This window comes from Trachemys scripta, chromosome 1 (assembly GCF_013100865.1).
Source record: "Trachemys scripta elegans isolate TJP31775 chromosome 1, CAS_Tse_1.0, whole genome shotgun sequence".
Taxonomy (NCBI): Eukaryota; Metazoa; Chordata; order Testudines; family Emydidae; genus Trachemys; species Trachemys scripta.
The window spans coordinates 224,424,781-224,449,258 of NC_048298.1; the positions used below are offsets into that span (position 1 = coordinate 224,424,781).

A 24,478-nucleotide genomic window follows, 5' to 3' on the forward strand; every position below is an offset into this window, starting at 1 on the left:
CTACAAAGGTCGATTGCCACCAGAGAATTCCACTGTGTGGAGAAAATGCTCCACTGACTGCAGCTGCAGGCTTTGGGGATGCTTTGTTTGGGAGATCAGCACAAAGCTGCCTTAACAGCCCAGAAAATCTGACCCCTGATATATTGTAAATAGCAGACATTGCAAAATAATTTGCTTATGGTGAAAAAAGAGATGGTAGGTTTCTTCTCAATCCTTACTTTAAAATCCTATATACTGAAGCTTTCAACTTTTTTGACTCCATCAATGGGTTTTACCCTCTAATACACTCAGAGAAACCACCACTAAACTTTTCTATTCATTTAGTGACCACCTCCAGTTACAAGAATATGCTAAGTCAATCCATGCATATATGTCATTACCATGCCTAGTGAATACGTCCACTCATCACATAAAGATCAATGGAGTTCAGCCTAAAACAGAGGTTAAAGTATGGGCTATTGTATCCACTGCCTCGGTTCTGCATAGCAAAGACTGGAACATATGCACAGAGATCCTTTCATCAATCTAAATCAGCTACACTAGATCATTTATCCAGGTACTAGATATATTCATTGATAAAATAATTATGGGTAAAGACAGTAATATATCTCTCCCTAAAGGATACATTTAAATAGGCACTCGAATACCAACATGATAAGTGCCGTAGAATAACCTAGATAGATAGAAAGAAAATTGAACTTGTGTGAGCTCAGAGTTGTTATGCGTGCAGCATTCAAAGTTCAGATGAGCAAAAACAACATCTGTTATGTGCCTCTTAACACCTTCTGTCTGTGTGAATTATTTTCTTCTTATTAAATTTAGCTTGCGGTGTACCTTGTAGCCAAACGTTACTTAGCTAAACAGGTGATGAACACAGTATATATGAGCCAGACAACTTTATTTTGGTAATGTTAGTTTGTAACTGGAAAGTGTGATCTTTTGTGACCTTTAATACTATTGTGGGCAAAGTGAGAAAAGGGGAAAAAAACACACCAAAATTTATGAAACTAAATGAACTGCTTATATTCTTGGCTCACCTATAAAAAAACCCTTCATAGCTGTTGGACCGCCTAAGTTCTGTAGTCTTCCTAGGCTCTATCAGTATTAAGCTGAGGCTGGTACAAGGGGGCATAATTGCGTAATGTGATGATTTCAGAGAATCACCTCATTCTTCAGCACTCCTGGAATATTTAATAAGGCAATGTGTGCTGCACCCTCTTTGAAAATGAACTTCTTGATTCCTACCTTTGTGAATATCTCAGAGGGCAAACTCATGCATAACAACTTTGCAAGATTGTGTGAGCATGTCAGAAAATAAATCACATTGCATTAAGAAGTCATTACCCTGAAACACAAGTTCATAGTGTGATAGACTCCAAGAGTCATTCCTGGGTCCAGGAATCTCCTATTAGCATTGGTTGAGTATGAAAGATCACATCATTACAAGAATATCCAGGATGGCAGGCAACACTAAAGCCTTGAGATTAATAATGGAGATGTCTCTGAGTTTTCTCACTGACTGCCTGAGAGCAAGGTTGGGCCCTTGTAGAAATACGTTATGCAGGAATTTCCAATTTGGTACACTCTGATGCACCCCAGAACAGCCATCACAAAACACAGGGACATTGAAGCAAGACACGCAGATAGATGGAATCAACACATGTAACAACCATGAACCAGTTAAGTCAGCAACGGTCTGAACAAAACATCATCACAGTCCAAATGGCAGGTGTGTAGCAGCAGGTCCTGACTAACTGCACACACCCAGCGCTATGGGCACATACACACAGGAACTGGAACTCTGAGTTCAGGGAGCAGGGCCCAGGAAACGAACAGGGAGCAGGAAGCAATAAGCAGGGGAAGCAGGACGGCAACACTCCCCCGCCCCCCCATCATCACAACTTCTTTCTCTTTTCCCCAAAAGTTCAGCTGTATTTTACTGGGGGCACCTGGTGATCCTGGGACTGTCGGTTACGTCTCTGATTCAGATCAGGGGGTGGATGACGTTGCTGTAGCGCAACGCTCCCTATTAGCCACATGACATCACCATATGCAGAAAGAGTGTCCTCTTCCTTCCCTGTTCCCCTCCCAGTAGGCAAGATATCTCGCTGGCTAACAACACATTCTCCACATGGTACTCGCATTCGCCACACTCCAGACCCTAACATATCACTAGCAAGATTTGAAGATAGGAAACTGCAGCCCAACACAGCTGCAGCTTTTTCAGAATCAGCAGCCCTTGTCTCACTGGTTACTTTCTTGTACTGTGGTAAGAAGCAAGAACCTCTGGATAAATGTGTGCTATGAGTCATTTGCCAAGAAGAACAAAACAAGTGAGAAACTGCAACCAACAATGGCCTCCTTCAGGCAGCTCCTGAAACATGCAAATTATCAGTCACCCATATGGACTCATGCAACAGGCCAGTATCTTTAAATACCCTCTGCCAGCAATGGATGGGTGATAGGACAGCTTGTTCCTAAAACAATGTTGCTGTCACCTGCTCCAGAAGCCATCCTCACATTTGTGCTGTGTGGCTGCGAGTGTACCTGTGCAACAAAGAGATTCAAATGCCACAGGGAAGATTTGGCGTGTTGTGATGCATGCAACTGTGACAGTCAGGAGTGTAGCAACAGCGTATTGAACAAATTCTGAGGGGGAGTAGAAATGTTTCAACTATCTGCTAATTACTGTGACTGTTTTTCTGCAATATAGCTCAAAGGAGAGCTGCATTAGAAATTCAGTAATTCATAGTTATATTTTGGGGTTACATGAGAGTACGTGGCTGTACTTTGTTATTCACATGATATATTCATACAAGACATTCTACGGCCCTCCTACTAGGAGTCATTACTGTTATAAATACCTTACATGTATTGTCACCATATTCAGTGATAGTAAGAAGATATTTCCAGTTGTGTGAAGTGTGCTTAGACTTATGTCTTCCGCTGAGCAGATAACATAAAAAATGGTTTATAATTAGGGGTAGGCAGCCTTGTTATCTGCATGACTTCATACAAATAGCAGATAGAAAAACTTTTTTTAAATCAGTCCATTCTACAAATAATGACAAACACACTGATGTATTACATGGTACTAACAAGCTCATACTATTGTGTGACTACAGACTTTTGCTTTAACTGAAGACAACACACACCAGTCATCACACAATTAAAGGGCGAAAAAGCTCCCTACACCACTGCATTCCACACAATAGAAGGCTCTGCCACATCCAGTAGTTAGGGTGCTAGTTTGAGACCCATGTTCGAGTCCCTACTCTGCCAAAGACTTCCCATGTGACCTTGAGCAAGATACTAAGTCTCTCTGTGCCTCAGTTCCCTGTCTGCAAAATGGGGATAGTAATACTTCTCTGTCTTAGGAGGGTGTTGTGAGGATGAATATATTAAAGATTGTAAGGTGCTCAGCTACTTTTGTAATGGGAAGAATGCCTTTGTTAGATATTTGTTTTATGCTGTTCACTTTTTATTGTTTTGTCTTTTTACCCAAGTACATTATAAAGTACCTTGATGCCTCGGTTTCCCCATCTATAAAATGAGGATAGTGATACTTACCTCCTTTGTAAAAGGCTTTGAGATCTGCTGATGAAAAGTACTGTGTAAGAGTGAGGAATTATTATTACTATTGATTAAGTGCTTTAAATGTATAGTTATTGTGAATGCATAATGTGCTCTCAATATATATATTTTATAGTATACAACAAAAAATCTCAGCTGTACACTATTTTGCGGCACACCAAAATGGAGACCCCTAACTGGAATCATAGAATCATAGAATATCAGGAGGTCATCTAGTCTAACCCCCTGCTCAAAGCAGGACCAATTCCCAACTAAATCATCCCAGCCAGGGCTTTGTCAAACCTGACCTTAAAAACCTCTAAGGAAGGAGATTCCACCACCTTCCTAGGTAACTCATTCCAGTGCTTCACCACCCTCCTAGTGAAAAAGTTTTTCCTAATATCCAACCTAAACCTCCCCACAGATATACAGTGTCTGATTTTCATGGTGCTGAGTACCACAGCTTCTAGCGATTTTGATTGGAATTGCGTGTTCTCAGTTCCTCTGAAAAATCAATCCCCAGGTGTCTTGACTTAGGCATCCAAAATTAGAGGCAACATTAAAAAAATTGACTTATATGTCTGTAACATCATGTGCAAAGCTCTTTAAAGACTAACGAAGTACTTCGCTGTAGTAGTGGTCAGACATGTGACCATTATAGAAAACATTCTGGATCAGGCTGCGCCTATTTCTACATGGTTGCACAGGGCAGGACAGGACACAAAAAGGCTCTTCCCCCTCCTCAGATCCTTGCTTAGAAGGAGAGCATACACTAGGTATGTGTACACTGCAATTAGACACCTGTGACTGGCCTGTGCCAGCTGACTCAGGTACAAGGGATTCAGACTCAGGGGCTGTTTAATTGTGGTGTAGGCCTTGGCCACACTTGCGAGTTACAGCACTGTAAAGGCTCCCCTAGCGCTGTAACTCACTCCCCGTCCACACTGGCAAGGCATTTGCAGCGCTGCATGTATTCCACCTCTCCAAGAGGAATAGCAAGTATTGCACTGCCGCTGCAGCGCTGCGGCACCAGTGTGGCCGTCCAATACGCTGTGAATGGCCTCCAGAATTCTTCGGCAGTATCCCACAATGCATGTTCTAGCCACTCTGGTCATCAATTCAAACTCTACTGCCCTGGCCTCAGGTAACCAACCATGTGACCGACCCTTTACATTCCCCGGGAATTTTAAAAATCCCCTTCCTGTTTGCTCAGCCCAGTGTGGCGTGGAGTGGAGTGCTATCAGCGAATCTTTCCAGGTGACCATGCCTCCACGCGCCAAGCGAGCCCCAGCGTGGAGCAATGGCGAGTTGCTGGACCTCATCAGTGTTTGGGGGGAGGAAGCTGTACAGTCCCAGCTGCGCTCCAGCCGTAGGAATTATGATACCTTCGGGAAGGTATCAAAGGACATGATGGAAAGGGGCCATGACCGGGACGCCCTGCAGTGCAGGATTAAAGTGAAGGAGCTGCGGAGTGCCTACCGCAAAGCCCGCGACGCAAACGGCCGCTCGGGTGCTCCTCCCGCGACCTGCTGATTCTACAAAGAGCTGGATGCAATACTTGGGGTTAACCCCACCTCCACTCCGAGCACCACCATGGACACTTCAGAGCCAGTGGGGGGGGGGGAGGAGGAGGAGGAGGAGGAAAACAGGAGGGATGGTGGTGGGCCAGATGGAGCCACCCCGGAATCCCTGGAGCCATGNTTGGGGGTAGCCCCACCTCCCCTCCGAGCACCACCATGGACACTTCAGAGCCGGGGGGGGGGGGGGAGGAGGAGGAGGAGGAGGAAAACAGGAGTGATGGTGGTGGGCCAGATGGAGACACCTCGGAATCCCTTGAGCCATGCAGCCAGGAGCTCTTCTCGAGCCAAGAGGAAGGTAGCCAGTCGCAGCGGCCGGTACTTGGTGGAGGACAAACAGAAGAGCAGGTTCCTGGTAAGCGGTTGGTTTTTTTTGGGAAAGGAATTTTTTCGGTGCGGGCTCTTTGGGAGAAGAGGGTTAGGCATGCATGCCTAGATGCGGAATAGTGCATTGATGTGGTTTATCACATCGCGGTACTCGGCCTCGGTAATCTCCTCGAATGTCTCATCCAGAACGTGTGCAATGCGCTTGCGCAGGTTTATCAGGAGAGCCACTGTGGTCCTTGTCCCAGCCAGGCTAACGTGTCCGCGCCACTGTGCCGCGAGGGGACCATTGCTGCACACAGGCAAGCTGCATATGGGCCAGGGCGGAAGCCGCATTGCAGTAGAAGACCCTCCCTTGCTTCCCAGGTCACTCTCAGCAGCGAGATATCGTCCAGGACGAACTCCTGTGGAAAATGTTGGGACAGTGTTCAGTGTAGGTGCCCCCTGAAGCTGTTGCCTCTCCCCAAGGCACAGAAACCCAGAGGACAGTGCAGCCCTGAAACAATCAGTCCCCCTTACTCACCATTTTGAGGCTCCCGTGGGATATGTGTGCTCTGTTTCTGACGGGAAAATTATGCTATTGTGTAGACCCTGTGTGTTTTCTACTCCTTAAGTGCGGGGGAATCATTACTCTGTCTGGTATAAACAATGCTGCCTCTGTTAAATGTTGCATTTTGCCTATACAGCTGCATCAATCTTGAGACCTCAGCCGTCCCTCTTATCGCCTGCTCAGAAACTGCAAAGACTCAGGAAGAGACCGCGAAAAAGCAAAGAAGACATGCTGCAAGAAGTGATGCGGCAATCTATTAAAGAGAATGAGAAAGCACAGGACTGGAGGGAGAGAGAAAGCAGGATCCGCCAGGAAAACGCAGCGCACCAGCGGCAAAGCATCACGCACTGGCAGCAAAGCACTGATAGGCTCATAAGCATCCTGGAGCGCCAAGCAGATGCTATCCAGGAGCTGGTAGCCATGCAGAAAGAGGAGCAGTACCGCAAATGCCACCCCCCCCCACAGCCCTTGTCCCAAAACTCTTTCTGTTGTGCCCCACTGTCACCTCCAACCCACTTTCCCCAACTTCCGTGTTCTTCATGCCACCCGCTGCCTCCAACACCAGTATCTTCACCACCTAGCCCTGAAAACCATGACCCTTACCCTCTGCACTCAACCCCCATCACCATGCAGTATAGCTGTCCTGAAGTGCAGCACTCACTGCACAGCACACCAGACAGGACACACGCGAATCTGTGATTGTACCGTTCCCCACTCCACCCCCTTGTTTCTTTTCAATAATTTTTTTTTCTTTTCAATAAATGGATTCTTTGGCTTTGAAAACATTCTTTATTATTGCATAAAGTAAAAGACCCCTTAGCCCAGGAAATAAACAGGCACTGCAAGTCTGCTTGTCTGCTAAGCAGACACTGATTCCTAAAGATCGGAACTACTGCACTTCACTCCCATGCAGGGCACCAGCTATCACTGCTGGTTTTCAGCCTCAAATTGCTCCCTCAAGACATCCCTAATCCTTGCAGCCCCGCGCTGGGACCCTGTAATAGCCCTGCTCTCTGGCTGTGCAAATTCAGCCTCCAGGTGTTGAACCTCGGAGGTCCATGCCCGTGTGAAGCTTTCACCCTTCCTTTCACAAATATTATGGAGGGCACAACATGCGGATATAACCGCGGGGATGCTGTTTTCGGCCAAGTCCAGCTTCCCATACAGAGATCACCAGTGGCCCTTTAAACAGCCAAAGGCACACTCCACAGTCATTCGGCACCGGCTCAGCCTGTAGTTGAACCGTTCCTTGCTTGTCAAGGCTTTCTGTGTAGGGTTTCATGAGCCACAGATTAACGGGTAAGCGGGATCTCCAAGGATCACAATGGGCATTTCAACTTCTCCTACCGTGATCTTCTGCTCTGGGAAAAAAGTCCTGGCCTGCATCTTCCTGAACAGCCAAGTGTTCCGAAAGATGCGTGCGTCATGCACCTTTCTGGACCAGCTTGTGTTAATGTCAATGAAACGCTCACGGTGATCCACAAGCGCCTGGAGAACCATAGAGAAATACCCCTTCCGATTAACGTACTCGGATCCTAGGTGGAGTGGTGCCAGAATAGGAATGTGCGTCCCATCTATCGCCCCTCCACAGTTAGGGAACCCCATTTGTGCAAAGCCATCCACTATTTCCTGCACGTTACCCAGAGTCACAGTTCTTCTGAGTAGGATGCGATTAATGGCCTTGCAAACTTGCATCAACACGATTCCAACGGTCGACTTTCCTACTCCAAACTGATTTGCGATCAACCGGTAGCTGTCTGGAGTTGCCAGCTTCCAGATTGCAATAGCCACCCGCTTCTCCACTGGCAGGGCAGCTCTCAATCTCGTGTCCTTGTGCCGCAGGGTGGGGGCGAGCTCCTCACACAGTCCCATGAAAGTGGCTTTTCTCATCCGAAAGTTCTGCAGCCACTGCTAGTCATCCCAGACTTCCATGACGATGTGATTCCACCACTCGGTGCTTGTTTCCCAAGCCCAAAAGCGGCGTTCCATGGTGCTGAGCATGTCCGTGAATGCCACAAGCAATTTCGTGTCGTACGCGTTACGTGGCTCGATAGAATCGTCGGACTCCTCACCCTCACTCTCACTGTCACTTTGGATCTTAAGGAATAGTTCGACAGCCAAACGTGACATGCTGGCGAGACTCGTCAGCATACGCCTCAGCAGTTCGGACTCCATTTCCCGCAGACAGACCGCACTGCACAGAAACCGTTGAAAGATGGCGCCAAAGGTGGATGGAAACAAAGGGATTTCTGGGATGTGAAGTGATGCATCACGGGGCATTGGGAATCCCCTGCACCCACGCCTCCTTCCCACAACCCACGGCACCAGAATGGGAAAAGGTGCTCTGTGGGATAGCTGCCCATAATGCACTGCTCCCAATAGCGCTGCCATTGCCGCAAATGTGGCCAAGACAGTGCGCTGGGCAGCTGTCAGTGTGGACAGACTGCAGTGCTTTCCCTACTCAGCTGCACGAAGTCAGGTTTAACTCAAACTGTACATCTGCAAGTGTAGCCAAGGCCGTAGATGTTACGGGTTGGGTTGAAGCCTGGAGGACCCTGTGAGGTGGGAAGGTCCCAGAGCATGGGCTCCAGTCTGTGCCTGAATGTCTATACTGCAATTAACAGCCCCACAGCCTGAGCCCTGCAAGCCTGAGTCAGGTGCACAGGCCATACACAGGTGTCTAATTGCAGTGTAGACATACCCCCTAGAGTCCTTGTTCTCAGAATGCAAAGTCCCAGCCAGGCTAGGGCTTCTGCTGTTTATAGCTTCTTCAGAGGGAGCAGCTAAAGGCGGGGCTATGCTTCACAATGACCTGTCTGGGTGCAGACTATATCTTCTCTGAGAGAGGCTCAGCAGCCACACTCCCAGGAGAGTTTGAAGGTATTATGTTTGCTTGAGGTACAACGCATCCTGGAGACCTAGTTGACAGCATGCATTTTCACATACACACACCCAATGTGGTCTGATGGCAATAGGCCACAATCAGTTCCTCTCTGTTTTCTCTGTGCTGATTGCATCTTTCATCCAGAGGTCTCTTAGCACCTATTTCTTTTAGAAGGTTGTTGTTTCTTTTTAGAAACGTATCCCCCTCATCTCATCAAGACAGTGAATTGTTATGGGGCAAATATATGGATCAGAATTTTTGTTTCAGATGTTCTTAAAAATAATAACCTGGATGGGCAACAGCTATTAATAGGCAACATTTTGCTTTTAGATCCACACAGCAGATCTCATTGCTCATGCTCTGCCCTTCCAAGGGGACAGCAATATATGTAGTAAGGGAACATTTTGAAGCCCATTATCCACCACACTTACGTGACATACAAATTCCACTTGTATCGCAAACAATGACTACTGAGAGTGTGACTCCCCATAAATGGCTTCCCGTGTGTATTCTGAGTACAGCTGAGTTTTCCTTATATACTGACATTGGGACCAAAACTAATTAATTCTTCCCCTTAAGTATCTCAGATCAGTGGTTTATCTCTTGCTATCTCTTGTAGCAATGCTGATTTTTCTCCTGATTTTCCTTTTATGGAATTATATAACCATTTTAAACAAGCCCTTACAGACTCAGGGCCCCCTTTCTTCTGCTTCTACAAACTTATTTCCTTCTGTTTCTTGAGAGGAAGAGTCTTTAATGAGCTAGAACAAACACAATTTAAAAAACCAACAATGCCAAATACTTATGTAGGGAGAAAAATGCTTACATTTAAATAAGCACACACAGAGGTATGTGACAAGCTGTCAAAAAGTTAAGGTTACCCCTCTGTTTTCGAGAAGAGTGAATATGATCAAATTAAAACTGAAGACGTATTTGGAGCTTCAACCGAAGGTAGGAAATAGAGGCTACTCAGTTTCACCCACCAGTGAAAATTATCCAAAACTAGAATGATGATTCACAGAATGGTTGTATCAGTACTGGTTTTCTCTCATACATGACCACCGCAGGGACAGTACAAATGCTGTTCCATCTCTAAGCCCTACCAGTACACATATTTTAAATAATCAAATTTGATACCTGGCTTTTTTTTTACTAACCAAAACTCTCCAGTCTGAGGCATATAGAACAAAAAATAAATGACATGGAGTAATTTTCATGAAAAGCATCCTCCAAGTACCGTACTTACTAATAGAAAGCATGAGAATGGAACTGAGTACAAAGAATAAAATCATAAACAGGGAAACAAGTCACTGCTCATTGCAGGACCTGCCTATACAAAAACTTGAGAACTGTTAGGCTGGTCGTGTGCTGAGACCACCACCTGACCAATATGGTCTCATTGTTTCCTTGTCCTCCCTCATCTGTCTGTATCCATCTGTGGTCTCTTGTTTTATAGTCAGATTATAAAGTCTTGGGGGCAGTGGCTGTCTTTTTTGTTTAGTGTTTGTACAGTGCCTAGCACAACTGGGTCCTGGTCCATGACTAGAGTTCCTAGATGCTAACATAATAAAAATAATAACTAATGAGTCAGATTCATTTGTTGCTAGCTGCAAAAATCTATCATTTGGACTAATGTAACTAGTTCTGCTTCTCAGAGACATTAATTGGGTTCTGCATAGCAGACATGTTGTGGTATTTACTGCTGTTCAAACTAACAAGTATGATGGGCAAAGGAAAAAGGGTTTTGCATCTGATTGGCCCGTTCTACTGCAAGCTGACTGCTGCATAGAACCTTTCCTAGCCAGTTCTACAGAGACTCCATGCTGAAGACAATAGAGCAAGAAGAGCCATTACTAATGTCTTTCTAAAAGATGTGCTCTAGCTCATCCAGAAGTTATGGACTCAAAGCAGGAATTACTGCATAAAATTCTATGAGCTGTGTTATACAGGAGGTCAGGCAACATCATAAAGGTTCCATCTGGCCTTCAGCTATGAATCTATAATGCTCTGACCTCTCCCTGCACATCACTAAATCCTGTTCTTTGTTATTAAAATGCTGTTTTTATAAGACAGCAGGAAGTACTTGATCTTTTACAGGAGGAATTGCTTTCAGCATAGCTCAGTTTAATCTGTTATTTTGACACTTGGTCACTCTAGGCAAAGGTGTGTGGAATAGGTAGGCTAAGAAACAAACAACTTACGTAGCTCTTCCGTGAAGTTAAAGTTAGCAACTGCTGGAACAGAACTTCCTGCAAAGATGAATAATGAATATGGGGTGGAGGGGAAGTCAGATAAACAGTCTCTCTTTTGATGTTTTTCTGGGGTTTCTCTGGCATAGTCTACTTTTTAAAAAGTTCACCAGTTTAACTAAATGGATTTTATGTCGGCCAGTAATGCAAACCCCTAATACAGACACACTTAAGCAAAGTTAAACATGCACTTCAACCAACTTAAACCAGTGTAACTTGCATCGGTAAATTACCAACTTAAGCAAATTGATTTAAGCAAGGTTTAAATGGTTTAAGTGCATCTACATTAGAGGAGTCCATCAGTTTAACTAGATCAATTTAGTTAGTCTGTTATAATTTTTCTAATATAGGCAAAGCCTCTGGCTTAACCAGACAGAGAAATGGGTAAATATTAGCTTCCCATGCCATCCCTCACTTCATTGAAATCCCTCCTGAAACCCACTTCTTCTACAACCTTTAACCTATATCAATATAACTCTATCACCACTCCATACTATAGTCTTAAAAAGTTATCCTTAGAGCCAGTCAAAAGCCAAAATTTTCTTCAACAACAAATTCCAAAATTCTGGAAAAAAAAAGTTGTTAAAAAAAAAAGTTGAATTATCAAAACTTCCAAGGAAGGGAAAAATCTGGAAAAAAAATAAAGGTGTGTATGTGTTAGAAATAATAGAAATGTTTTGTTTCTGGCAGCCAAAGCACTGAGGCCTCCTGGCTCAGCTGTGGCTCCCAGGGTTTTCAGGCTCCCACCTCTGTGGTAGGGAAGTCCCCAGAGATTTTAGCTTAAGCTGGGATTCTTAGGGATTCCGTTTCCTGCTGCAGAACCGGGAGTGAGCTGCTCTGCTCCCCGTTTAGGCTTCTCCTCCAGCTTGTACATGCCTGGCACTTGTGGTGGGGTGGAGAGGCATGGGCCCAGAGCATCTGCTTAATCCCTTCCTCTGCTGTGTGAGGTTTGTACACTCTATGACAGAAGGTAAAAGGTACCATCCCTGAGACAAAGGCCGCCCCCGGCCAAATTTCAAGTCCATACTCCACAGCAGGGGTCAGCAACGTTCGGCATGCGGCTCGCCAGGGTAAGCACCCTGGCGGGCCGGGCCGGGCCAGTTTATTTACCTGCTGACGCGGCAGGTTCAGCCAATCGTGGCCCCCACTGGCCGCGGTTCGCCATCCTGGGCCAATGGGGGCGGCGGGAAGCGGCGCGGGCCGAGGGATGTGCTGGTCACAGCTTCCCGCCGCCCCCATTGGCCCAGCCCGAACCACGGCCAGTGGGGGCTGCGTCAGCAGTTAAATAAACTGGCTCGGCCCGCCAGGGTGCTTACCCTGGCAAGCTGCATGCCAAACGTTGCCGACCCCTGCTCCACAGCATGGGGGGTGCTAGAGCTTCTCAAAGAATAAGTTGCCAGAGAGTATTTAACATGAGGAAAACAATGTATTTTTCCCTACCCTCATTCTCAGAAATTGCTGAATTCTTTTGACTGAAATTAAAACACACACTACAAACCCAAACAAAATAATCAGCCTGAGGCAGACACCCAATATGGAAAACTTCAGTCCAAATGATTAAAATTTGGCAAAGTTATACCCAACAGAAAACAGGGTCTCGTAATGTGAAGTGTCACACAATCTGAATAATATGTGGTATATATTAATTCACACATACAGATAATCTCTTGTTCATGCAGACTTCCTGTCTGACCTTAGGCAAATCACATAATCTCCCGGTGCCTCCGTTCATCTGTTCAACAGAGAAAATACTTTCCTACTTAACAGGGGAGTTGTGAAGATAAAATTCAGTAATGATTATGACATGCTCAGAAGTTATCATAAAGAAGGGCATAGAAGTGCCTATAAAGATATTCAAATCACCAACAGGAAGATAACACATTATGGCACAGTGCTGCTGGGGATACCAATCTTTCTCTACACCAAACTCTGCTGTGTAGGAGTTAGAGAAAATGTTATAGACTATCTATAGCTTCCATCAACTTTCTCATGAATATTGGAATTACTACTCTGTGACAATTCTCTGCCTTTTACAGTAACAGCATCTAGAAAAAGAAGAGATGTATGTGTTGGCAGTAAGAGGGGTGAGTTAATCTAGAAACATTACACGCAGTTTGGAGATCTGAAGTGGAACATGCATTCTTTCTTGCACGCTCAGTTGGAGGTTGTAGAGTGCCAGGCTCTTTTGGGACAGCTGTATTAGTGTGGTGGTTTGTTTACCATGTCAGCTGATTGCACCTCACAATGTATGGCAGACTTGAACATGACTGGTTTAAATGAGATTGAATTTCTTCCCCAGTTGTACCCCCTAGCTCCAGCTGTTTGAGTCTGGACAGGTTCTTTATCCAGCCCTTGTTGTCAGTAAGATTCTTTAGGCTGGTTTGTGGAAAGATAAAGAGGCTATAGGAAAAACAAAGCAGACCAATGTGAAATGAGTTTTAGACAAAATTAAAATATTTGACATTTATGTCGATCCTTTCATTATAGAGGTTCAAAAGCACTTTACAACACATATATATATACTCTAAAGAGGAGATTTCCAAAGGTACAAAAAACAGGTGCCTAACTCCCACTGACTCTAAAATAATAGTAATACCTAGCTCTCATATAACACTTTTTCATCAGTAGATCTCAAAATGCTCTACCAAGGAGGTCAGTATCATTATCCCCATTTTACAGATGAGGGAATTTAGGCATGGGAGATGAAATGACAGATCTAAAGTCTGCCAGCAGGCCAGTGATTAAAGTGTGATTAGAACCCAGATCTCCTGAGTTAAAACCAATGTGTTAGCCACCAAGACAAAATGCAGCCAGCCAGAGGGCAGCAGACAACTTGTACACAGACTACCACACAGCTATGGGAGTATGGGACGTTTTTAGCCAAGGACATAAAAGAAACCCCTTATCTCATAAAACAATGGCATCATTAGGGCAAGATTATGATTTATGGGCACTGTTCTGCATTAGGGGCAGAGTGAAAGCTTTAATGCCTCAGCAGTAGCTCCTGGAGGAATTGTACCCCACAACAATCCCCAGATCAATATATCACACCAAGGGAGCACATGTTGCCCCATCCTTTAAGAGAAAACAGTGAAGCAAATCAGTTTCCTAATTAGAGCTAGTCAAAAATATTCCACTGGAATGTTTTTCCAGGAGGAAACACTGTTTGACTGAAATCAAAAATGTCTGAGGGAATGTATCAATTTTGGCAAAGTTTTGTTTTTAAAAAATCGAAACCAGATGTCCCATTTTGAGGTTATTGGAGCAGCAGATTTCAATTTTTCATTTTGAAATGACTTTTTGGTAATTTGAAAAATATATATCTTATAAAGTAAAAATTAGAACAAAAACTTTCAGTTTTATCAAAACAAAATATTCTGATTGAAACAAAACCACATTTTAGAAAATTCTGTTTTGTAGAAAAAAATGAATTTTTTTGGTTTTGTTCTGATTTGAATGAAAAAAAATCAAAATCTTGGCATATTTTGAAGAACAGAAATTCCATTTTCCAACCAGCTCTACATATAACAAGCACAATACTTAGTGCTCCACTTGCCTAGTTGTTGTCAGTTGCTATTGCTTTGTGTGTACTGTAGTAAAAATGAGTCTTGAGGAACAATTTGAAGGAGAAGATGGTAGCAACTTTGCAGATTTTTTCATGGAGTTTTTCACCGCACAAAAAGGCCAGTTTAGGAGAATGATAGAAACATATCTGAACACAGAAAGATATTTCAAAAGCAGAAATATGTGGTTCCTTTTCTGATTTGACTACACCCAGTACACTAAAACCTCTTCACAGTTCACAGGTTTCATACAAGATAAAAAAACAATGGGAGAACCTCGGTATTACAAAATCCACAGAGTAGAAAGATATCTTTCACAATGAATCAAGCATTTCTCATACACCAGGGCTAGTATTGGCATCCCACTGCACCATAAAGTAATGAATATATTTACTTTAGAAAAAAGATTTTTCACTTTATGTCTGAGGAGAAAACAATTTTTATCCTTTTAGGACATATTATTGAGTTGTTGTGATCTATGGGTCAAAAAGTCAAAAATATGAAGAAGGAAGTAGGTGTTGCAATACAGTGTGCACGTTTACTATTGAACCACTTGCAGAAAATTTGTGGTCAGTCAGACGGCACAGCTTCAGATTATCGGATGTGGATGAGGAATCAGGTAAGATATATAAATCTTTTGGCTATAAGTCACTTGAAGAAGAAGTTCCTACAAGAGTCAAACAACAAATCCCTAGAACAGCTGAGTTGCGGAGATATATTGTAACCATTCAGAATACTGCTTTGTTATGTGCTTTATTTTTAATTATGCAAGGCTAAAACCTGGGGTTTGTGCCCAGTTTTTACTCAGTCCTTGATCAGGCAAACTGCCCTCAAAGTCAGTGGAAGTTTGCTTGAGTAAACACTTATTAAGGATGTTGGACCTTCGCATTTGGTCCATTGAATTTAAGGGAGTTGTTTTTACTCTTCTAATATAATTCTTGTAAATGCACATGCTTGATTTTACATTGAGTATTGTAACATGGGCATAAGTACTCACAGTATTTTAAGTGATAGATGGCGCATTATGATTCTGTTGGCGGTCTAAGGTTTTTTTGTTAACTTTACAGATCAGAGGGTCTATTTTGTTGTATAGGTCTGCAAAGAATTCCCATTTGTTCTGAGTTATGTGCATGCATGAAAGGTGGGATTTATGCTAAAAAAAAAAAAAGCAAAACCTTTGGTTCTTTTCTATTTCTAACTGAACAAATCATTGGGGAAACAACATGATTTCACTCACCCAGTTAATTACAAAATACATGTTATTTCTGAGAAATGTACATAACTCTGCTGCAATATTACCCCATTATGCATGTCCATGCTTTGATTGGTCAGTATTAATTTATTAATAACTATTTTACAGTGCCCAAAAGTGACATAAATCCTTTATATATACATTTAGATACACATTGTTTTAAAAGACATGAGGTAGAATTAACAAGAAACCTTATGTTACTTAGGTGTTAAAGTCACTTAAACACTTTAAAAAAAATTACTCCTAGTCCCTCTCCAAAGGCCTTCTGACCTAAAATTTAGACAAGATACAAGTGATAGGAACAAACAATAGGGTGAGGACTAGAACCTACAAAGGAAGGTCAAACTGTTACTTAGATTTGTTATGTGTTATGTCATTGTTGACTGTAGGAGTGAGAAAAGAGGGGGGGTAAAGCTGTGCAAATAACAGATTTTTCAATTCTCTGGCAATTTTGAAAAATCCCAAACTGTTTGTTTTTTAATGTTTTAAAATGTGTATTTTTTCATGTTTTAAACTACTTTAAATACAATTAAAGAAAACTTTGAAATGAAAATTCATTACATTTCTTTTCAAGACCATCAAAACAAAACATTTTAGATGGTCTTTTTGAATTTGATTTTTTTTTCAAAACAAATGGATTAAATTGATGCGAATTCGTGAAAATGTTCAGTGTCATCAAATCTGTGTTTTTTGCCAAAAAAAAAAAAAAAAGTTTTGGTTAAAAATTATGTCCAGCTCTAGATGGGAGTATTAGAAGTAGGAGGAAGGGGGAGGTGATGAGGCGGAGAGTAGTGGCATAGGGACATAGCAGGAGGGAAAGGGGAAAGACTAGGCATTAACTCCATGTTATGGGTTACACTCCACCTCACGTCCTGTGGCATTAATCCTGCCTTGAGCACAATGGGCCTAGGTTGCAGATGGATGTTAATTTGGCTCAGTATAGTTCCACTTAAAGTTATTGCAAGAATAATGCTGCTATTATCTCAAACATTGTAGAGTTTCTCTTGGCTTTCCAGCCTCTTTGGAGCTTTGTCAGGGAGTTTGAGCAGCTCTGCTTGTTGGCCTACTTCAGAAAACCTAGTGACACAAAGCTTATTAGAACCTGAGAAAGTATAACACTAGGGCCTGATCCTGTTCTCAGTGACACTGATTGATGGAAAAAATCCTATTGACTGGCAGGGGCGGCTCTATGTTTTTTGCCGCCCCAAGCACGGCAGTCAGGCGGCTTTCGGCAGCACACCTGCGGGCGGTCCGCTGGTCATGCAGATTCGGCAGCATGCCTGCGGGAGGTCAGCCGGTGCCGCACCTTCAGTGTCCCCTCTGCCGAATTGCCAAAGCCGCGGGATCGGTGGACCTCCCGCAGGCATGCTGCCGAAGGCAGTCTTACTGCTGCCCTCACAGCAACTGGCAGGCCACCACCCATGGCTTGCTGCCCCAGGCACGTGCTTGCTGCGCTGGTGCCTGAAGCCACCCCTGTTGACTGGATCGGGAGCAGGATCAGACAGCTCATTTCTGATTGGCACTGGGTCACTTCTCCCCGTTCCTTTAGAAAGTGATGTCTTTTTCTGTTACATTTAAAAACAAGTTAGTTTTAGGGCATATTGTATGACTTTGAATTTAATCATTTTTAAAGATACAGGGGGAAATACTTTATTTTCTTTTGGCCTACTGTGGTTTACTCTAAATTAGACCATAATTCCCCATACGGGAAAACAGCGCAAGAAGGCCAGAAAACAGATTCACACACTATCTGGTCTGCTCATTTATAACAGTTTCTTACCCTATAGAATCATGTATTCTGCTTAAGGATAATTGGCGAGCTCTATCTGATGTAGCTGTATTTGTGTCGGTCGCAGGGTATGAAAGAAACTAGGTGAATAAGATAATATCTATTGGACCAACTTCTGCTGGTGAGAGAGAGAGAGAGGCAAGCTTTCTACCACACAGAGCTCTTCTTCCTGTCTGGGAAAGAAACTCCCAGCCTCACAGCAAAATGCAAGGTGGAACAGATTGTTTAGCATAAGTAGTGAGCATATATTGTAAAGGACCATTCAAGATAGAGGGGGCTGTTAACATTCCTGCAGTTATAGGACAAAAAGAGGGGGTTAGTGGGTTACAGATTGTTGCAATGATAAGCCATAGATCCAGTGTCTCAGTTCAGTCCATGATTTGTAGGTATATTACAACAATCTGTAACCCACTAACCTTGAATGGTCCCTTTCAGTTTGTGCTAATTACTTATGCTAAACAATCTGTTCCACCTTGCATTTTGCTGTGAGGCTGGGAGTTCCTTTCCCAGACCTGAGGGAGAGCTCCATGTGGCTCGAAAGCTTCTCTCTCTCACCAACAGAAGTTGGTCTAATAACATTTTTATTAAAGTTAATGTTAAAAAAATTATACAATACAGAGGTTGGGAAAAGAGTGTCTGTACATCTGGGTATAGTGCTTAGATTATTCACAAATACAAAGTTTATTTTTAAAGTCATATGACACATAGAGTACATAATCAGCAATAACCCAAATTTAGGTGAATAGATTTAACAATACAGTTTAGATATTAGAATTTAAATACTTGGGTACATCACTCATGAAAAGTTGTACAGAGATTTGGTTGTGGAAAGCAAAATATATCAATGAATGGAGATTGTCCCTCAGGGCATGTCTTCACCGGCAGCGCTTTAACGTGGCTTGTGTAGTCGTGGCACCAGCGCTGGGAGAGAGAAATTCTTTCTCTCAGATGTAAATGACTATTCACAGCAGTGGAGAATCTAGCCCCTAGTCTTTCAGGAAATGCTGAAGAGTTTGCAGCAGCTTTCTCCACATGGTACATTGGGTTGTGCAGAGTTCCTTGGTTCCTACTGAATCCCTGGAAACCCCTTCCTTGCTAAACAGGGGAGAAAGTGTGTTTGAGTGTAGAGCCAGTATGTGACGTTGAGCAGAACAGAAATAATGTGCACGATGACTCCAAAATGGGTTGTTATGTAGCTCACTTGGAGTCTAGAATTCACTTTAACTCCAACCCCAGTTGTGTTATTACTGATGGGTGACTGAAGTCAGGGGATGAAACATACTAGTCTACATGTCCCAGGTCAAAGGGCAGGACTGAGGCCCCAGAGTGGGTGCCCGGAATCTATCTGAATCATGCTGTTTTGTTTTTAAAATGAAAAAAAGGTTTCACTTCAGTTAAGTCACTTTGAGATACAGGCTGTTCTCCTGGGGTTTTGGGAAATGCCTTTTCTGTGGCTGAACTTGGCTGGACAGACATATTGACATTTTGCATCACCAAAACCACAGAAGTAGGATTTTCATAAGAGAAAGAAGAGGAACAGCAGCTGAAATGAATTTAGAAATGGACAGGTTGTAATGACATATATTAATGATATTACCTATTTTCGTTTATTTCAGAGACTCTCATACACTCTGGAGATATTGCTATCCATATGGAACACATTCTGGGTTCTGACAAAAGCAGTGAAGTTTGTCCCTATAAGGGCACATTTTAGACCAATACAAATGTTATTTTATAATATTATGATTACATCTGTAGTTAGGCATGGCATCCTAATATCCTGTACACTTTGTTCAGTGTGCTGAATAGCTTTATAACCCATTACAGATACTGCACTGTGCTGCTAAACTTTGTGTAGCTTATTCAAAGATAAAAATGTCTCTGCAGGTAATTTTAGGGGAAGAATTCTAGACATTCAGGCTATGTCATCAGTGCAAAAAAGGTGTGTTTTTACCTAGGTAGTTAACTCCTAGGTATCGCGATGTAAAATCCCAGTGGATACAAGGCACTGTAGTTTTTATCTCAATGTAACAAGTCGAAGTCAACCCCTAGTGGGAGGTATAGGGTTGACCTCAACTAGCTATATCCAACTAAAAACTATTAGTGCCTTATGCCACACAGCCCTAGCTGGATACTCACCGGGCTGCTGTGTTTGAGTCCCAATACACAAGACCCATGTACTCTTAAGCTTCCCTTGCTCTAAGTGCCCTGTCTCTCTCCCCTTGGCCTGCCTGGCATAGTTTCTAGGTATAGACTCCCTGTCTGTTACTCCTTCATGGAAATGGGACTGCAGGACCAGTGCTGACATCCAAACTCCCCAGTAGCTTAATCATACCCTTACCAGAGCTCTAACCTTGTGGGTGCTCTGGGTTTACAGTTCATCTCTTCAGGGACACTTGATAGTGGAAGCACATAACAGACACATAGGTTTTGTAAGGGCTCCTCCAAACCAGTCCCTTTTTACATTGGCTAGCATAAGAAATACACAGATCCAGATAAAACAATAACACCTGTAGGCATTTCCCTGCCTCATTTTCTTTACTGCTCTTGAGCATTCTTGGGGCTTAAGTCAGAGTCCTCTAAGGGTTCCAGGATCCCACCTCCTGCACATGATTTCTGCACATGAAAGCATGCCCCTCTGTTCCTCTCTTCTGCCTTCCTGCACATGGCTTCTCCTCTGGAACATCAAATCTTTCTGGTCACTTCTCCCTGTATTTCTGTCTAAAATAGCTGGTGACAGAGCCTTTCTTTTATAACCTCCTGACCTCTTTGTCAGGTGACTCACAGATCAGCCCCGGCAGGTGATCAGAGTCCCCCACCAAATGTTCTCTTGCTTAATTGCCATCCCCTAATAGTTCAGACTTGAAAAACTGGTTTGCCCTGGACAATAGCCATCTCTTTATCCAAGTGGGCTCTATTTGAATGGACAGTCATCAAAATTTAACAACCCTATTCTGTTAGTTCTGTGCCAGGTGGAAGAATTTATCCTGGCCCCTCCTGTGGGTTTTATCTCAATATGGAGACAAAAGACAGCAGAGAAGGTAACCAAGTCTCATATTCAAAATGGAATTTGTAGTCGGACACAGACACATTTCCAGAGTTCCCAGGATCACCCTGAATTCGTAAATTGTACATAAATTCCCCTAATCATCACACCTTGTTTCCACTCAGATTTTATGTTGCGAAACCACACCTCTTTGTCAGTGAAGACATAGCCTCAACTGTGGGTTGAAGAGGTGGGGTTTGACTCATACCACAGTATGGAAGTGAATGGACCTGATTTTCCATCACCTCACATCTTACCCAGTTATTTACATCTGACACATGGGGTGAAAATGCTACCACTGTGCTGTAGTGATGTGTGACATCCACTTCACACTGGTGTGAGAGACTTGTCTATACTAGAAAAGTAGAACTGATTTAACAAAATTGATTTCAAATTGATCTAGTCAAACTGCTGCAAACCTCTAATGTGAGACATACTTAAACCTGTTTAATCATTATTGAAATAGTTCAACCCAAGCCAAACTAGTTTGGGGGTGGCTGTGTTAGGGGCTGACACCAGTTTAAATTGTTCAGTTTTAAATATTTTAGATGACTAGTTGAAGTCCATCTACAGTTGGCCTGATTATGACCAAGATAGGACTAAAGCTTATTTAGTAGACCCAGGCATACAGACCAGGCTCTGTGCTGGTGTAATAGCTGTGCTATGATCTGTTTTTAGCCTTCTCTTCCCTTATTTCTTCCTCCGTGTTTTAAGGAGAAATATTCTCTTACAATCAATGGTCTATTTGATGAGCAGTAATTGAGAAGTCTGTTTGCTTTATTTGATGGTTGCTATTAGTTAAGATGTAGGGACATTTTTACTGAGCTCGTTGTGTCTGTTTTTGCCTGACTGCTAATTACTGAAGAAATTTTGTTGCAGTATTAAAACCTAATATCGCTAAACATCTTAAAATTAAATGTATAAAATACACCTGTCATGAACATATCTTTAAAATGATACACAAACCTTTGCCAATATTCTTGCCTGATTGTAACACAAAGCTTTTCGCACAGCAGATCAGGTGAAAGAGAAAAGAAACCTCTGTAGCCTAGAAGAACTGACATCCTCCCTCTGACTAGTGCTGCCCCCAGCAGATGGGCAACTGCTTTGTGCAACAGGTCTTCCGTAGAGCACACTGCATTCATTCATTCAAAGAGTCACAAAGGCATAGGGAGTAGGGTCAGTATCCCAGGAAAACAGTCACAGTCATTTTACAGAGACAGAAAAAAAACCAAAGCATGTGGTCATTAGCACCAGCTGGGAATCCAGAAGCAGCTGGGGGGGGATGAAAATCACTCTTACTTTGAGACCTTCATCTATAAAGGGGGAAAGACCGAAGAATGGGAGAGACAACACCCGCAACGTAACTTCAAGATGTTTCCACCAACCTATCTGCAGCCCCTCTCTCATCAGGATTGAGAAGTGTGTTATTAAAATGTGGTGTTAATCCCTAGCTCCACATTTACATGGTGGGAAGTTTTGAATAATGGGGGGCTTTTATTTTAAGAAAAAACATTGCTTTTTAAATTTTTATTCCCTGCTAGTTGGCCCTACTTCCACACTTCAAACCACTCATGCTGTCGATGTAGGAGTGAGATCCTTTCAGGACAAGAAGTGGGAGGGAACAGCCCTGCTGTTGGGGATACCAAGATGATTTCCCACCTCCTTTTAGGAGGGGGTTCCAGGCCCTGGAGGTAGCTGACAGAGTGGTGGAGAGGAGGGGATGAATCTGTTTTGGGGGGGCAGGTAGTGCAATGAAGAGATGGGGGGAGGATGTTCTTGTAATAAAGGGTATTTTGCAATAAACTTGTTCCCCCTTTTCACTATCTTACGCAGGCAATGTACACAGAGAAAAGACATTTCCTAACTCCTTGATGTCAGAATCAGGTGGTACAAAGCAGAACCACCATGCTCTTGCCAACAAGGAACACGTGCAAAGGGAGACCGATTACACTCTTTGCCCTGCATTTCCCCACATGCAGTGAGCAATGTTTCCCCTAATTTTTCCCATGCATGTGCAGAATGAATTTTGCTACTTGCACCCATATGGAGGTGATGTGTGGTGGGGGTGGAGCTGAGAAGTTCAGAGTGCGGGAGGGGGCTCAGGGCTGGGGCAGAGGGTTGGGGTGCCGGGGGGGTGGGGGCTCTGGTTGGGGGTGAGAGCTCTGGCATGGGGCAGGTGATCAGGGGTTCAGGGTGTGGAAGGGGGCTCAGGGCTGGGGCAGAGGGTTGGGGTGGGGCTGGAGATGAGGGGTTTGGGGTGCAGGCTGCCCCTGGGCTCCCCCCTGCGCTCCCTCCCCGCAGCAGCTCTGGGCCAGGCTGGCACCATGGGAGAGGCACCTCTCCCCACCGCAGCCCTGAGCACCTGCGCAGCTCTTGATAGGCTGCTGCGCTTAAAGGGAACTGAGGCAGTGAGTTAAGGTTTGAACATAGGATCAGCATAAAATCATGGACATTAAATATCAAAAGCCCTATCACATGTGGGTTCCATCTAGCCCGTTTCCTAGGGTTATTCCACGGCTATTCCGTACAGTGTATTTTCTAGTGCTTTGTTATTGACCCATTTTAGTAAACCCATGGGTAGGGCTATGACTATTTTTCTATTAAAAGCCCAATTTTGACCAGAGGGTTGCACCCAGCAGGTTAACTGCAAACAAATGTCTGGGGATTTCCAGCAGACATCACTCCATTAGTCCTATGAGTCCAAAGCAGATTCAGCCCAGTCTCTCATTCATGACACTACCAGCCCTAGGCAGAAGTCTTCTCAATTCAGGCTGGCGTGTTTCTCCCTGGAGCCTATATCCCCAAACATTTCCTTTTAAAGGTCTCTTTCTACAGAAGACTGACTTGTCAGCACCAACCTGTAGGCCTGACAGATTGTAAACTTCCTGCATTGCACAGCAGTTTTTTTCCCCTCGTGTATAAGGAAACCCCGTAATCCTTTACTGATCTTTCTAGAGGCAGGGTACATACACCTCATCACAGGCACTTCCTACCCTTGATCCACCCCTGACTTCTAAAAAACAAAACTTGTTTTCTGTCTAACCTTCCTCTAACCAGAGATTAGGTACACACGTTGTTTTGGAAGATCTAAAAGTTACTCAGTCTGAGTTTTTAACATAACACTTCAAAAATGGCTTGGTCTGAAAACTCTACATTTGTTTCATTCCATTGTCCATTGATTTCATTTAGCCCAGGGGTTCTCAAATTTCATTGCACCGCGACCCCCTTCTGACAACAAAAATTACGACACGACCCCAAGATGGGGGACAGAAGCCTGAGCTTGCCTGAGCCCCTGCACCCCAGGCAGGGGACCAAAACCCAAAGGCTTCAGCCCCAGGCAGGGGGCCTGTAACCTGAGCCCTTCCACTCAGGGCTGAAGCCCTGGGGATTCTGTTTCAGCCCCGAGCAGTGGGGTTCGGGCTTCAGCCCTGGGCCCCAGCAAGTCTAAGTCAGCCCTAGTGAACCCATTAAAATGGGGTTGCGATCCAATTTGGGGTCTCGACCCACAGTTTGAGACCCGCTGATTTAGCCCTTTTCATTGCCCAGATATCCTTGAAAGTCATCACTAGGACAGAAAGTTCCTCACAAATATCCCCCTCCCCCCCCAAAAAAAAAGATGCCTAGGTGTTGAGAATCCTCCCCAACATTCCGCTTTTTACCTTTGTCCT

At 43.8% G+C, this 24,478-nt stretch overlaps 1 protein-coding gene across 3 annotated transcripts in view; it reads left to right on the top strand.

Annotated features, from left to right (window-relative positions):
* Nucleotides 1-24,478, top strand: part of LOC117870421 (P2Y purinoceptor 8-like) — a 49,556-nt gene that overhangs the window by 14,824 nt on the left and 10,254 nt on the right. Inside the window, exon 1 of one of the 3 annotated variants that reach the window (XM_034757564.1) lies at nucleotides 15,000-15,339. The exons of the other annotated variants lie outside the window; for them this stretch is intronic. The gene's annotated coding sequence lies outside the window, so the exon portion shown is untranslated. Of the gene's footprint in view, nucleotides 1-14,999; nucleotides 15,340-24,478 lie in introns of those variants that run through there. 3 annotated transcript variants of the gene reach the window in all.